General features: G+C 42.3%; 1 long non-coding RNA gene across 1 annotated transcript; it reads left to right on the top strand.

Moving 5' to 3' along the window:
• The first annotated feature begins 8254 nt into the window (after positions 1 to 8254).
• LOC310771460 lies at positions 8255 to 8882 on the top strand. Its single transcript, XR_014552429.1, has 3 exons — positions 8255 to 8298; positions 8409 to 8550; positions 8731 to 8882. It is a non-coding gene; the product is annotated as an uncharacterized lncRNA (long non-coding RNA).
• Positions 8883 to 17141: the final 8259 nt, after the last annotated feature.

The following is a 17141-nucleotide window of genomic DNA, read 5'->3' on the forward strand; positions in this document are numbered from 1 at the left end:
CAGAACCAGGCGCACAGTGTCAGCTCTCAGCCTGGAAGCCTCAGAACCAGGCCCACAGTGTCAGCTCTCAGCCTGGAAGCATCAGAACCAGGCCCACAGCATCAGCTCTCAGCCTGGAAACAGATGGAACATGGCTCGGTATTGCAAGTCATGTGACTCCCTACAGCCCAGAAACCCTTTTCTCTGTCCACTTACATGGGGAAAGGAGCAGCTGTAAAACTGGGAATTTAAAAATGACGCTTTCAATAATAACAACACAGCCTAAAGCAAAAAAACAATCAAAATGCAGCACAACAGCAATACTGAGGCCCGCAAAGCACTGAGTCCACTCCTGGTTGCACATACGCTAAATTCTAAACGTATACTTACAGTAGTACATCTGGCAACCAATGAAATGCAAGATTTCAAAGGTTGAGTGCATTCTGATTGGAGCAGATTGTCCAGCTCCGCCTCAGTGTAAGCCAGCAGTCCAAAGAAATAAAAATCAAGATGATCAGTTCCATTCAGAAAGTGAGCGATAGCTGCTTCTGCTAGCTGCCACAGTCTGTTTATGTTTGATTAAAGTAACTGATTACAACAGTTTGACAGTTACCCCCGCCATCTTGACTGTGGGCCATTCCAACATAGTAAACATGCAAACGCTTATTGAGGTTATCTTTTGGGGAGGTATAGCATGTGTCGGTTCTTCCGGGACCAGGGGCCTGTAGAGCAATGGTTCTCAAGTGGGGGTGCGGGGACCACCAGGGGTCCTTGAGGGGGTTCCACAGGGTCCCCAGCCACTATAGTAGTATAGTCACTATAATTCCATTCATAAGTAACACAATGACTATTTTGGTCATGGGTTTTATACACTTTCTGTAATAAAACATCTAAAAGCATCAATCTTATCATATGGCGGACCATGGGACAAAATCCTATCAAATAGGGGGCCGTGGTCTAATTTTTGTCAGTTTAGGGGTCCTTCATGTGAAAACATTTGAGATTTAAAATTTAAAAAATGTAAAATTTGAGAACCACTGCTGTATAGTACAGGCAGCAACCTACCCAGAAAGCATCACTGCTCTTCTGGCTCGCTCTTTCTCAATCCTGCCCCGTCCCTCCGGAGCCAAGGGGTCCATTTTCACTTCTCTAATACTCTCACACGCCCTCCAGACCCCTCCACTCCTCTCCACCCCCGCACATCAGAGCTGGCAGCTCCCTGCGCCACGGGGAATGTTCGCCTCCTGCCCGAGCTTAGCGGGGGTTTTTTTGGTTCCCCCCCCTTGAATTTTATTTACTTTTCAAGTTTTTTTTTTTTTTTTTATGGCGAACAGCCGTAGCAGCTCTGCTGGGAGGAGTGAGGGAGGAGGGCTTAGGGGGGTTCTGGCAGGCCGGGCCTGGGGGGGGGGGGGGGGGCGTATGACACTACAAAATAAAAGCATGACGAGCTTGGCAAGGGGTCTTATCTTGTCGTGATGAAGATGAAGATCCGAGGTGCTTAGAAAGCCTTTGCTCTGTTGGCCTGTTCCGCCCGGGCACCGTTGGTCCACAGCCCAGAAACGTTGTAGCCTGGTAAACCAGCCCGTCACGTGAACTCACATTTCATTTGGTTCTCCGTGACGGTCTGGCCCCCGACGCCAGTGGGGGGGTTTAGCAGAAGCGGAAGAGCGGAAGAGCGGAAGAGGCAATCAGCGACTCCGCTGTGATTGACAGCGCAAGTTGGCCAATCAGGAACGTCACTAGCACTGCACTAACAAAACAGTAATGGCCGCCTCCTTGCCTGATCGTCTCAAGGAGTCATGTCAGCGTTTGTCTAGTTTAAACAGCCATAAAGTGCAGTTATTGCAGAAATATAGACTCAATAACAACAATTAAACAAGTACAGGAGTATCGCCGCAACCGCAGAGTTTCTCGGCGGAAAATATGTTTTTGCCGTTCTCCCGAGTGGATTTGGGTTTGATTGGATCCGACGCTGATTGGCTGAAGGAGTTGTCTGTCAAGGCAACTACACCCGCCCATGCTCCCGCCCCTGCTAAACCGCCCCCCATGGCGTCGGGGCCAGACTGTCACGGAAAACCAAATTAAATGTGAGTTCACGTGACGGGCTGGTTTACCATGCAGGCTAGAAACGGAATTAGAAGATCATGTTTGTCTGCATGGCTGATGTTTAACGCAGTGACAGTCTGATATTGAAATAGCTCGCTGACAATTAAGTAAGGGTGAAGGGATGGCAGAGCGGTAACTTCCCCGTCTTTCAACCGAGAACAAGTGAGACGTCCTGAGTCCTGTTTCGTTTTTAACTGTAACCAAAACCACTCTAACTGTAACCAAGGTGTTTTTGTTTTGCCTAAACAAAACCAAGTGGTTTTAGTTGCTTAAAGAAGTTGTTTAATTTGCATGACATTTTCAAATTAACCGTTTCGTTTCGTTTCGTTTCGTTTACGTTCTACAATTTTAGACGTTGGGATTCAACAATTTTAGAGCCGTTTTTTGCGCTGTGGATCAACGTTGCCATTACACAATTTTGTTGGAGATGGCGTTGGTCTGTTTGGTCCCTGATGAAGCCAAACTGAATAAATGCCTCGTTTTTCCACCGGTTTTGGAGAACCATTGGACGGATAATTTTTCCTCATGAAAACCCAACCCAACTGCCTTTTAACGTCAGAATTCAGGACTTTTTAAAAATCTTGTATTCAAATGTATCAAGTTTATTTCAGGATTCGTTTTGAAATCATCTCACGGCACTCGCAGATGATTTAACTGCTTTTCAAAAGTGGAGACTTTTTTCCAGGGTGATGTAACTCGTTTCAGATGTTTACCTGGTTGCATGTGAAAGTTTAGACCTTCCTCCTTGTTTACGATGATTGCATATGACATAATGGTGACACATATTGGCATGCATCACATGGAATTTGGATTCCATGGATCACGGAATCAGGTTTGGATCATAGGAGATCATATCTTTTGCAGTATGGAAGCTCAGCAGGGAATGTGAGTTCACGCTTCTCTGCAGCCTCCATGTTTGTGTGCATGTTGGCCCTCGGGCCAAACAACTGTGATATACGATGTTTTATGAAGTGGAAAAGATAGTAACGCTGCCCCCCTGTGGAGGCCCGGGAAAACACTCCCTTATTGTGTTCGTGCCCACACAAGTACCAAACCAGAGCCAGCCTCCCTCAGATAAATGCTTCTGCATTTCTGACTGCATAACAGAGCCATGACATCAACCTAAGCACACTGCAGCACAGGGCCTGCAAATATCCTCATACCTCCTCTCCTCTGCTCATCTGTCTCACGATCATTCTAGGTTTGGTTTGCTGTCTACTTAAAAAGTAATCAGATTACTCAGGGTGTTTTCTTTTATATATATACCAGGCTAAGGAATTGGTGATGTAATGTGATTATGGTCATCACAACCTCATGTGAAGCGCCCATACGTATCTGGAACTCCAATCGCCCACATCGATTTCAGTTGGCTGGAGTACTTCAGTACTTCAGTATCAGATCCAGTCAAATCCAATCCAAATCCAGTCAGAAGAACGGCAAAAATGTCTTTCTATCGAGAAAGTTGTTGTTATTGAGTCTGTTTCTGTGATAACTGCACTTATGGCTGTGTTTACTCTACTAACGTTAATGTTACCGCTCCTTGCTTCGGGAGACACAATTTCTGTTTTGCCAGCCCTGATTGGTCCCGTTAGGTTGTCATTCAGTCATAGGTGAGGTCATGTGATCAGGATGGTTTTTTTTACCAGGCTATTAATTTCTCACCAGCAACAGTAGTTTTGTTTCTTGTCCCTTTACATTTCCCTAATCCCTAATCCATTGGTTCCCAACCATGGGGTTGCGACCCTAAGTGGGGTCACGTGGAATTTAAATGGGGTCACCTGAAGAAAAAGAAAAACACCACACAATTTAAAACTACTGAAGCGGATTGGGGCCACTTTTTTTGCTCCGAGTTTAAAGTGATAATGATTTCAGATGATTCAATGATTTTAAATAAAAGACTGTGGAAGAGATTGTGCACATTTATTTGCGGACCCAAATCAAATCTCCATGCGACCCACCTTTGTGTCCCGACCCAGACTTTATGGAAACACTGTGATAGAGAGAGAGTCCAACCTCCAAGTCCAACGATCTGCAGCTCTAAAGTGAAGCAGAGACATGGAGGCGTTCTGGTCATAAATTCAGTCTCTGGTGAGATTAGACAATACCGAGTCTTTATTTCAGCTCAGGACAGACAGTCAATATTTGTCCCAGGGGTCGACACGACCTCTGCATCAGGTTACTACTGTTAAAGAGACAGAGGGGGCCATGAGCTGATCACACTCCTCCTGCCTCCTAAGCCAATCAGAACTAGGCAGGAAGACACCGTGCGTGCACCTGTGTGTGTTGGCAAGATTGACCATACAGTACGTGATATGAAGATGAGGACAGTTCACCTCAAATCAAAATGTGCCTGTAATGCTATCCACCTCGTTTTGGTGTGAGTCGGCGAGTTCCTCTCGAATAGAATGGAAGTGGATGACACTCGACTTGTGGACTATCAGCTAACGGGTGTAGTTTGGTCAAATGAAAATAGTTCCTACATGAAACTGCTCATAACAAGGTCTGTAGATTATCTGGAGTAATTAGGTCATGAAAGAGACATTGCTGTTGAGTTTTTCATTTTTTTATTTTCCGGACAGTACACAGCACAGAAGAGGATGTGAACACAGAAATGGAGCATGGCTGTTCTTCAGGAGAGAAGAGTGAGGAAGACGGCAGTCTTGTATATCCCCCAAAAGGTGTGCTGTTAGAAAAAATGGTGTCATACATTCAGAAGAATAAGACCATTCCAGCTATCCTTCCAGAAGAATTCCGTCATCCAGTACCACACAGAGTGTACCCCAGGCACCTAGTCCCTGATGAAACACTGTGTCAGGAATGTGAGGGCAGAGTACCACTTACGGACCCGGTCCTTATAACAAAAACGGCAAAAATACCCACTACCTTGTGTGTAATCAAAGGTAGGTTCTCATTTCAATCATGAGAGGCCAGTTGGTAGGATTTAACGAACTTTATTTAGCAATCGGCATGCATGGCAAATACTTTGGCGCATGACTCCATTAGCCAGTGGCGCTGCTCTTGAGGCAAGAGGAGGGCATCTGCATAGGCTAGGAGATCCCCCCCCAGTGGGGGATCAGGAGTCACGACTCGTTGGTGGCGGACTGGGGAGGTGGGTGGGGCAAAACAACGCTTCGGAGGACGGCTCAGGGGAGATGGACTGCCGTGAAGCTAGCTGCTGTTATGATCGGCCAGAGAGAGAGAGGTGACGTAGAACCCTTGCTATATATATGAGAATTAACTGACGTCATATCTGACGTCATTACAGACGTCATACTAAGACTTTGACTGACCACGTCATACTAGAACTTGACTGACGTCAGGGGGTGATCGGATTAGATTATGCACGAATGGCCTTCCGCTTGAAATATGGTCTAGAGACCTCACATGTATGTCAGTAGTTTCTTATAATTCTAATGTTAATGATGTTATTGTTCGAAGGCAGAGATTTTCCAAGTGGGAGGTGGGCCTACCCATAGGGGCTCTTTCAGGGGAGGCTTAGTGAATGCAAGTGAAAGTTGTTACATTAGTTATAAAAATAGCCTAAATGCGTGCGACTTGGTCAAAGATGGTTCCAAGATCCAGTACTGTAGCTTTGGGGAAATGTACTGTTTTTCCCAGTCAGAAACAACTAAATGCCTTCAAAAAGGACATTATGTAGTTGGTGTTAGTCTGAAGTATGTCGAACAGCAATATTGGGCTATCTTTGCTCAATTGTTGATTGTCTGGGATCAAATAAATGTCTCTGATTATGAAAACCCCTGCTGTAAGGTATAAAATATCTTAATCTTGATGTAATTTTTCCCATGGTTTGTTCAGATGTGTCCACTTACTGCAAGTACTGCCCGCAATGTGGGATGTGCTACCGGTATCAAGAGTGGAAAAACGGTGTCTGTAACTTTGATGACCATGTAATCCTGAGCTTGCCCTTGTGCTTAACACTGAGGAACTTACTCCAGGTACATGTTACTGAAATAAATAAAGGAGAATTTCCTATTTTTTTACAACCTGGACCATATTTCCAGCTTTAAATATTAATTTTAAGCCACCCTGAAAAGTTTGGTTTGATTCCGTTCAGCAGAAAGAAATTAGGCTTTGAAAAAACTAAAAAACACTAAAACAAGGCAGTTGTCTTGGGCCCTGGAACCAGGAGGGCTCTCTAAATGTCTAATTATCTTTCAAATTTAATTGGATGGAGGTTGGTTGGGGGCCTTATGGGATGATTTTGTCCCTCTATTTTGACTTTGTTAAATTACCTACTTTTTTATTTTTAACATTGAGACATGACCAAATTACCTACTTTTAATACAAGTTAAGTTAAGTTAAGTTATCCTTTATTTATCCCCTTGGGGAAATTCATCCTCTGCATTTGACCCATCCTCTACTAGGAACCTTCCTAGAACTAGGAGCAGTGGGCAGCCACTGTGCAGCGCCCAGGGACCAACTCCAGTTCTTTTGCCAGTACCTTGGTCAGGAGCACTGACAGGAGGATTAACCCTAACATACATGTCTTTCTTGATGGTGGGAGGAAACCGGAGCACCCGGAGAAAACCCACACGGACACGGGGAGAACATGCAAACTCCACACAGAAAGGACCTGGGACGGACCGGGGTTCGAACCCGGGACCTTCTTGCTGTGAGGCAACAGCGCTAACCACTGAGCCACCGCGCCGTCTATCACCGACTATCAATAAGTACCTCATCCAATACCCCCCCCCCCCCAAAATAAATTCTGAAATATCCCTTTAAAGTAAATTTAGAATGACTTAATCGCTGTGGGGAACATAGTAATCAATTTGTTTCCTCTTTTCAGGTCCACACTGCAATTAGCAGAGCAGTGCAATTTCTGCAACTGTCAACGGATGCACAGTTTCCCAATTCAGACACAGTTCTCCATGCCTACTTACATTTTGAAGCTTTGACAGAACATGACCATAATTACTCATGCATCTCCTGTGTAGTGGTGATCACCCACCAGTGGTGATAATGGACCTACATAAGAAGGCTGTGTTTCATCTTGCAGGTATGTTGTTGTTCACCACAATTTCAGAATCTGTTCTTCATGAAATGCAGTAAAACCTTCTGTGAGGTTACTTTTTCCAAATAGTTTTACAGTATGTTCTCTTGAAATTCTGTTTTTAGTGAGTGACCTCAAGGAACCTCCGGAGAACTTCAAAGGAGAAGTTAACATTGAACATTTTTGGGAGGCAGTATCAAGGGAAATGATCGGACGAGGATTTGTGAAAAGTAATTAAATCCTACAGTATAATTGGTTGTCTGCCCGTAAAATGTTGATGTGGTTTGAGATCTGTCTAATGCTATATTAAATGAATTAACTTAATACTTGCATGTACAGTAGAGAGAAATCAAATAATATACCATCCTGGGATCACACCAGCCATGACGCATCAAGACGAATGTGGGCCGGGGGGGGATCACACCCATTTTAGAAATCGACCTTCGTTTTCATGTCATCTACACACCTGTTTTATTTCACCCAAAGAAGACTGTTACAACAACAATGTATAGAATGGTTCTTCAAAGCCTATACCTAGTACTCTCTCCGCTGGACCCACTATTGAATACATACTTCTATATGTAATCCACAAAAAAGTAGTTTTAGATTTAATTCCACTTTATTTTTAAATAAAGTCTTAAAGAAGAACTTCACCTAAAAACAATGCAGATTTATTTTGCACATGACATATCTGAAAACTAAACAGTTTTGCTGGCATTCATTTAGTCTTGACAGTCATTGAGAGTTGATTAATTAATTCAAATCAACTCAACAACTGTCAAACAATGACTGTCTGCAAAACTGTTTACAGTTTTCAGATATGTGTGAGATCATGTGCAAAATAAGTCGGTGTTGTCTTTCGGTGAAGTTCTCCTTCAAACTATTCTATTGAACTAATTGAAGTCTTTGATATCTGCAGACACCCAGTATAATGATGAACATTTATCAAGGGGTTCAGTTTGATTGCTGTATTCTATTTTGTTAATGCTATATTTTCTGTTTTAGGTGCAAGAGACAACCCTTTCAGAGTTACACCCACATACCAATTTTGGGCTCCGTGGATAGGGAGAAACACACGTGACTCAAACTTGGTGCTTAACACTGAATTTGAAAAAATGAAACCCTCTAAAGCTAAGCTGGAGGCTGCGGAACTTGCAGTAACTGAAGATCATCTTAGAGAAGAGCTTTTTAAGCAGAAGGTCTGTGTGCTCTTAAACGTCTATAGAGCATACATTATCTTTTGAAATTCAAGATTGTAATCCATTTATTTAACTAAAACATTTTTAATTTTGTTTCTGTTCACATGTAGGTTCCAGTTATACGAAAGCTGTGCAGAGAGTGTGGGCTTGACTCTACAGGATCACGGAGTGACCTCTTAGTGAGGTTGTCGACTGAGATGAAGTCGAGACAAACCTATGACAAAATCTTTCAGAAGATTTGGGCCGCCTCAGGTGTGTTTTGATTTCAGCAGTTCTTGTTTGACCAACGCATATATCGTCTCTTAAATTTGAGTAAAAGGTTTGCTCTTATCTAGACTCTTTGACTGATCAACTCAAATCTTTCAGTTTGTGAAGCTGAGTGTTGGAGTGCGATAGGTTTTCTGGCTCTTACTTTACTGGTTACTCTTACAGGTGGATGGGCAGTGATCATGTGCCCCTGTGGGATTGTATACAGCGTCAAATGTAATCTTCGAGCTGAGAGCCCACGGGATTTCGCTGACATGCTGTTGTCCTGGAAACACATGCCGAATGTGGTTATTTATGATTTTGCACGAGGTCTTGCAACACACACCAATCTTCGAGAACCAGAGAAGTTGCCTTTCAGGCCATTTGAAGGGCGCTTAATGGAGCCAACAGAATAAAACATCACATTGGCAGAACATGGATCAGTAAAAGTGTCTTTGCCGTGGTTGGACACCAGAGCACCTTCGCACAATAACTGTGGACATCCAGTGACTGGTTCCTCTGAACATGATGTCCTATATGACCGGTTCCACGAAAAAAACACAAAGGACAGGAGAGATGTCCTAAGAAGGTTGAATCTGGTTCCTCAACTGTCTGGAAAGGTCAACAGCCAAGTTGCAGAACAGTTGTTTGCAAAAATGAAAAAAAATAACTACTTCATGAATATGGCTTTGGCTTCTACTCATACATTCCTTATGAGGAATCTCATCCATCAACACAATATTGCCCTCAATAAGAAAAGATCTGAAACAATTAGAAAAACTTTCGGTAAAAATGTGAAGATCAACAGTTTTAGTCAAGCTGTATTAGGTAACTATGAATGCAGTTGCATCACAAAGCCATCAATTTCTTTTAACTGGCATACTTTGGAGTTGTCATTTTTGTGTTTTGTGTTTTCAGAGGGACCAGACCCCCCCCTTGCCCCGAGTAAGAGCTGCCATGGTCCTCCCAGTAACAGGTGATCTGTAGACTATTAATTTGAGGTCATTTTCATGTTTAATTATGAACCTGTTATGTCTCTTTATTTAAGTTGATCACTATCAATTCTAGTGGAAAAGCTGTTGGCTATGTATAGGTTTTGATGATGTTTTGAGGTATGATTGTCATAAGAGTCTGTCTCAGGGGATTCGTTATTGTTATAACAGAAAACTGCAATGTATAGAGTGTGCCTGGAGAGGTAACAAACATGTTTGTTGAGCTGGAAACTAAATTAGCTAAATTCTATGAATGGACTATGAACACGGCTCGACACTAACAACAACTATGAAACACGTCAATGCCGGTGTTAATATTTAATGGATTGAAATGGCTCAACATTTAATTTGCTGCTTAAAAACCAACACTTAGAATTTATGGTAGATTTTCTTTTGCTATTGGCTGAACAGTTATACTGGCTGATGTGAATTCCAAGTTTCGTCACAAGCCAATAAACATCTTGCACAGTGCAGCATTCAAATATCGCCGCTTTTGTCAGACCCGACTTGATGCTTCTGTGATGCCCTGCGTGGCTTCCATTTCCAGTGAGTCTGCGCCGTTAGCTTTAAACATGCACTAACATGTATTCATCCATTGTGTTTTTCAACTTATGTTTCAGTGGAGGCAGTGTGTCAGACAGCAGCCTTCACTTTTTCCCAGGCAGACCGCACCGCCTCCCAGACAGCATTCACTGTGCCTCAGGCAGTCTGCACCGCCCCCCAGACAGCCTTCACTGTGCCCCCTAGAAAGGCAGTGACAATGAAGCCATGGGAAGAAGAATGGAGTCCTATCCAGGACCAACTGGTAAGCAAATTAGTCAAAATAATAATTCTGTCATAGCACACCACACACTATAACCGGACTAATAGCTGTTATTTGCAGCTCGATTATGTGCTGGACACGGGATGGCCTGGCGCAGAATACATTGTGAAAGAAGGATCTATATGTCTCACACGGGAAGAGTTTTGGAGCCTGGGGTTGCTAAACAGTGATATGGATTCTGCAGTGAGTATTGGGAAGTTGGTCCGCTGTGGTAGAAGAGTGCTTTTACTGTTAGATGCCCAACTGATGAGTTTTGATTGTTTCTTGCAGATTGGGAATGTCTGCATGAAATTGATTCATGAAGCTGCTCTGCAACATGTAAGTAACATATAAAAGGCTAACAGTACAGCTGTTACTGTATTCTCTTGTATTTTGTCTACTTTCAAAGTTCTGAGTTCAAAGTTCTTTTTTTCTATAGGGCAAGGACATTTATATCGAGGACATGTTTGTGATTCCTACATGGAAGAGAATCCCATGCAACAACTTAGCCCCCACTTTCCAGTGAGTGTATATACACTAAAATAACAAAATGTTTGCAGTCCATTTTTTGGGGATAATATGCATAATAAAAAAAAATCATTAATCTTAGGAGGATGTCGACATGAAACACTTGCTAGTGTTTCCGGCATGGATCAACGCTAACGGACCAGGTCACTACGTTCTCTGTGTAAGGCTGTTCATAGATGCTAGCTGTTGTCCATATATGCTAGCTGTTGTCATAATTAAGTAGTTTGCTTCATGTATAGTACAACCATGTGAACTCCTGCTCTATGCCCTGGCCTAATCACTTTTAACCTCCTCTGCACCCTGTTGTCATAATTAAGTAGTGTGCTTCATGTATAGTACAACAATGTGAACTCCTGCTCTATGCCCTGGCCTAATCACTTTTAACCTCCTCTGCACCCTGTTGTCATAATTAAGTAGTGTGCTTCATGTATAGTACAACAATGTGAACTCCTGCTCTATGCCCTGGCCTAATCACTTTTAACCTCCTCTGCACCCTGTTGTCATAATTAAGTAGATGCTTCATGTATAGTACAACAATGTGAACTCCTGCTCTATGCCCTGGCCTAATCACTTTACCTCTTCTGCACCTCTTTACCCATTACTACATTATAGATCATGAGGCCACTCCTGAGAGAGATTCTCTTTTTAGACTCGCAGTACTGGCTGCACGAGTCCGGGTTTGGTGATGCGGAGTACAGAGACATTTTTAGGTCGACAGATGAGACACACTGTTCTGTTTGCCACGTTCATATAGCTAATTACATTTTGGCTACGTTCCTATAGCCTGTAATGGTATGTTTTGGCTACGTTCCTATAGCCTTTACTTGCATGGTTTGACTCATGGTTTGACTTAGGGGCACAGTGGCGTACTGGTAAGCGCTATCGCCTCACAGCTAGAAGGTCCTGGGTTCGATTCCCGCCGGGACGCTGTGGGCGCTGAGGATGTTTCCACCCCAATGTCGTCAGAGCCGCCGACTGCTCCTAGCCTGCCCCCGGAGGAAGGGCAAGCCTGGATAAATGCAGAGACTATGTTTCACCGGCCACCGGCAGCGTGGGTGTGGCTGGCCGCATGCTTGTGTTGGGTGCATGCTTGCATGGTTTGGGCCGCTATGTTCATATTGCCTCTACTTGCATGCTTTGGCTATGTTCATATTGCCTCTAATTGCATGGTTTGGCAACCTCCCATTTGCCTTATGTGGTTGTCACATCTATCAGTTTGAACTTTTTATTTACTCTTAATTTGTGATTGTCTGATTTTAGATTTAGAGTGGGATAATTTGAATCTTTTTTTTAAACACCTATTCATGCCGGTGCTCCAAGTCACCCCCACACAGAATAACCCAATCTGTAAATTAAATGTTGACGCATAGATGTGGCAGCCACTGTAGATTTATGTGCACCAGTACTGAAGAATTGTAACAGTTAATAATCCCAAAATATCCTTTGATTTATTCTTTCTATAGGCATCTTGCTCAGCAAATTGATCCCCGGCGCTGGACTGAGAAGACTGGCCATGATATTGGGGTGAATACTAAATGTGCCACTGTAAAAGTATTACTATTGCCCATACTCTGCGTTACATATTTCTTTCTTGCTTTCTTTCAGGACTTGCCACGCCAGACCAGTGGAAGTGACTGCGGGATTTTCATGCTCATGGTAAAGTCAGTTATTTTTCTTAAATATACACGGGCTTCTGTCAACATTGTAAATAAAATGCTTTTTTTTACATCTCCTCTGTTCCAGTACGCCCTTTCCATTGCCACAAGCACAGGTTTTGAATTCCACGAGGTTAGTTCGTAAAATAATTTACACCAAAGCAGAAATTGCCTTCCTAAGTTGCAACCCACTATTGACAAAGAATACATTATGAACTAAAGACTGCTTGTGAATTGTCAAATTTCTTTAAGATGGACATGCCTCTGATACGGAAGTGGTGGTGCCGTCTACTCATGGAGCATTTCGAAATAGAAGGGTATGACGGCCTAAACTGTGTGTAACAGGGTTCCCACGGTCATGGAAAACCTAGAAAAGTAAAAAAAAAAAAAAAATCCAATTCCTGGAAAAGTCAGTATTACAAAAATCTTTGAACGCTTAGCAAAAGTCAAGGGATGTTGTTTGGTGTAATGAAATTGTTATAGTAATCTCAATGAAATCTTCCGTGGACCTTCCACATATTTTCTGTAGCTGTTGAGGTAAATCCAGTATAAAGAGGTATGTGTAATATGTAGTAATACATTATATTATGAATCCTGTATCGTAGCGTATGTGTATACACACATCCTTTAAGTAGTTGTCACATTAAGATGAAATCCACGTTTACAAGTGAGTCCTAGCTAAGACGGTCAGATAGCAGCATCAAAACACATGACATCAAGTCACAACAACACTGTATATTTTAGAAATACTTTATTAGATGATCACTTTTAGATGACTACATTATGTTAACCATCTACAGACTATCAGTAGACCATCAGTAACTAACAACAGATGTAAGATTCTGGATGCTGTTCTGTTGACAGTCACTGCCTTAGCTTTTTCCTGTGCAACACTTTAAAATGAATCTTGTTATTGTTTGAAAGGCATGGTCAGAGGTTTGCCTTCTGGACTGATGAGGCCAGCTGTTTGCTTCAAGGAACACTTCGGCCAGTCTACAGAGTTCCAAGACAGCAAGGCATCACAGACGAAGTCCCAGACCACCTGCAGGTTGACATTGACCGCACTGCAGATGAGAAAACACTGGTGGACTTCATTCTGCAGTCACAGGGAGCTGAGCAGCATTTGGTGGTATGTTGAGAATCTTCTCACTTTTCTCATCATTACAGACTAACTTATGTATCTGTATCTTGCATGGATGGAATGCAATTGACATGTAATGTCCGTTCAATGACACAACTACCACACAATAAATACACTTAAAAATCCAATTCCTACTAAATAGAGCTGTCCCGAGTAGTCGACGTCATCGATTACATAAACGTGCATCGATTATGTAATAAAAATGAAAAATCCATGGTGGCCACTGGTAGTAGTTTTCAAACATGTGAAAGTGAAATGATTGATGATGGAGAAAAAAAAATGTTTGCAATCCGATCTCCCTCCCCCGATTCCGATCGAGTCGCAAATCACGTGATCGGCCCCGATTTCCGATCACGTGATTGGATCGGGACATCACTAGTAACATCGAGTGATTTGTGATCTTGCGACGTAATCCAGCTTGCTTGCAAGGTCAATGTCTCCCTAGATCTAGATTTAATAACCACACCAAGACAATTTCCTAGTGTGTGCAAACATACCTTGGGTCCTTGGCTAATAAAGTAATTCTGATTCACCTTTTTCGATGACTTTTCATCTCTGCACTTAAATTAATGTAATTTAAATAATTTCAATTACTTTCCTTGCCCCACACGAATGAAAACATTTATTTGCCAGTGATTATCTTAACTGCATATTACTCCAGATTAAACATGAATCTGTCGGCAATCTTTTTGAATTTGAGGTTCAGTATTTTCCTAAAAAAATAATCGTTAGATTAATCGAAAATATAATCGTTAGATTAATCGATAAAAAAATAATCGTTTGGGACAGCCCTACTACTAAATCATTTTTTCTGTACCTTGGTTTTCCCATAGGGTGTACTCAGCGGAAAGGCCTCGCGGAGCTTCGATCAGAAGTCCGTTTCCGCCAGTCTACCTTCACAGTGACGAACAACTGGACAACCTTTGCGCCCATCTGAGAGTCATACTCCGTCGAACCACACAGCTGAAGTACATGGATGAAATGCCTTTCATACTAGATGTTCTGCTTCCAGAGGTACGCCTAACCATTGTGCATGTTCTGCTCCTGCACTTTCAAAGCGTATGGACGGTTTTCATGGAATTGTGATGCTAGGCAACCGTTTTAACCTAGCTTATTTCCTGTCAGTTATTGTACCAGCAAACACTGCAACAGGAAGTAAGCCTGGGGCAATTTAGAATGTTTGTTGTCGAAATTGAAATGGTCTATATATCCAGCATGCCAACCATGGCGCTACCTGTGAACAGACCTGTGTACTAGCTTGCTTTTCTGTATTGGTATATTTTTAAATTAACCATTTAAATTAACTGTTTTCTTTTGGTAGGCCATCATATACGGCCTGGCTGAGCTGCGGAATGTGTCCTTGCTGGAGGCTGGGGAGGTTTTCCTTCGTGGTCAGGATATTCATCACAGGTAAGAGTAGAGAATGTATTTATTTTTCCTGTTTCTTTTACACAAATCGCAAAAAGTCTATCTACTATTTACTTGCTTGTATTAGTTAATAATACCTTAAAGGGATAGTTCACATTTTTAAGGTGTAGCCCTATTTGCTACTAAGCAATGACGATGTTGATTGGAAAGGCTCTTCCTCATAGTAGCTCTGGAAGGTTGGGCAAGAACCCATGCAAGGTCAATGAGGTCACGCTCCCGTATGTACAAGCTGAGGCTTTCTCAAATGTAATTCACAGTGCACACAAAGTAAATTTGAGTGAGCTTCAGTCAGCTTGTAGTACATACGGGAGTGTGACCCCATTGACCTATTCTTTTTTGTCCAACTTTCCAGAGCTACTGAGGATTGTTTATGCTGAGAAAGAATTCAATCAACATCATCATTCGGCAGTACACAATAGGGCTTGACTTTGAGAAATGTGGACTATCCTTGTAGTTAAGAATAGTCAAGTTAATTAATATACCTTTTTTTGTGTTACCCACATTTCTCTCAGCCCAGCAGTGACTGTCTGTGATTATGTCCGTTTACTATTTCAGTGAAGTGGAGGAATTTGACAGAAAGATTGCCAAGGACTCGAAAGAAGGGAGACTATTCAATTGGTAGGTAGTTACATACTTCACATTCTGGCGGTTGAATATTGAAGGGTCAGGAGATGTCAAATGTCAATAGCATGTTACTTACAGTTCGTTTTCTTGCCTTTCTCTCTCTCTCAGGGGCATTGAGACCTTTACGGAGAGACGGAGGAATCTGCTCCTGCACAGGATGGCTCTGACGGACAACAACCACCAATGACTGCAGTCCAGGGCCGTGCAGAGACATGCAGTACCACAATAGTGTAATGCAGTGGTTCTCAACTGGTCTAGGCTCACGACCCACATTTTTCATAGTCATTAAGTTGTGACCCAAATGTCAGATTCCTCAATGCCTATCCACCTTATTTTTGGCGGCCATTTTTGCCTGATCTGCCTGATGGGTGCTTCTTCCGGTGTGATCCTCCCAGCCTTGTTGCTGACAGCTTGACACCCGTCTGGGCGAACGGAGCAAATCAAAAAAATCTCATCGATAAATATCCCTTTAAGAGCGCAGTGCATTCATGGGTAATCGCCTGGTGTGGCTAATATTAGCCGCTAGTTAGTTATGTTACATGGCAGTAAAACGCCACTGAATGACCAAATTGATATAACTTTTAACCATTTCGAGTAACACTGTTTCCATACGGATCACCAGCGTTAGTTTGTTGTTTATAACGTGGCTATATTCATAACGTTTTCTATCTCGGATGCGTTATATCGAATCGCACATAGGTTACGCAACCTATGTGGGTTTTAGGACGAAACAGACTCGAGCCACTAACATCATCTTAAGAGCACAATATTCCTGGAATGCAAGTTTAACTAAACAGTTACATGTCCTCTGCATTCTCCATAAAATTAAGATATTACTTTACTATATTGTTTTATTTTGTATGTTACATACTTATTGACCAAGTTATGTTCAATTCAGCCAGGGTACAAGAGACTGAGTGTAGGTGGCCATCTTTTCAAATCAAGTAGAATACCATTTAGATGGCAAGCTGCAAAAATAAAGTCACGTTAAACCGGACCTTGTACGCACAATTATTTTTTACAGTGGGGCATTCAAAAATAAGGTGGATATGGTTTTTTAACAAGTTTAAAGATGGGGAGGAGGGTGGGGTGATTAGTTTGTTTGTCATTATGAAGAAAATCTGTTCAAATAAATATGTGCCTCTAAGAACGGCCTGAGGGTAAAGCTGTGGCCTTGTGTCAAGAATGAAGGTAATATTGTAAAACTGTTTGAAACCTATTGGCTACATTTGAAATGACAGGAATTACATTTTCGACACACACACAAAATGTTTAAAGATACTGATAATATTTTGATTTGTTTAACAGGAACGGGAACCAACTAGAATTGTATTTTGTTTGCATAAGCTGCATAATTTTACGGTCTTAAATACAAAAGTTGAAAAAGCTCTATAGCCTTAAATTAGCCTGGGTAAACCCAGCCTCCA

Source organism: Poromitra crassiceps (assembly GCF_964638095.1).
Source record: "Poromitra crassiceps genome assembly, contig: HAP1_SCAFFOLD_670, whole genome shotgun sequence".
Lineage (NCBI taxonomy): Eukaryota > Metazoa > Chordata > Actinopteri > Beryciformes > Melamphaidae > Poromitra > Poromitra crassiceps.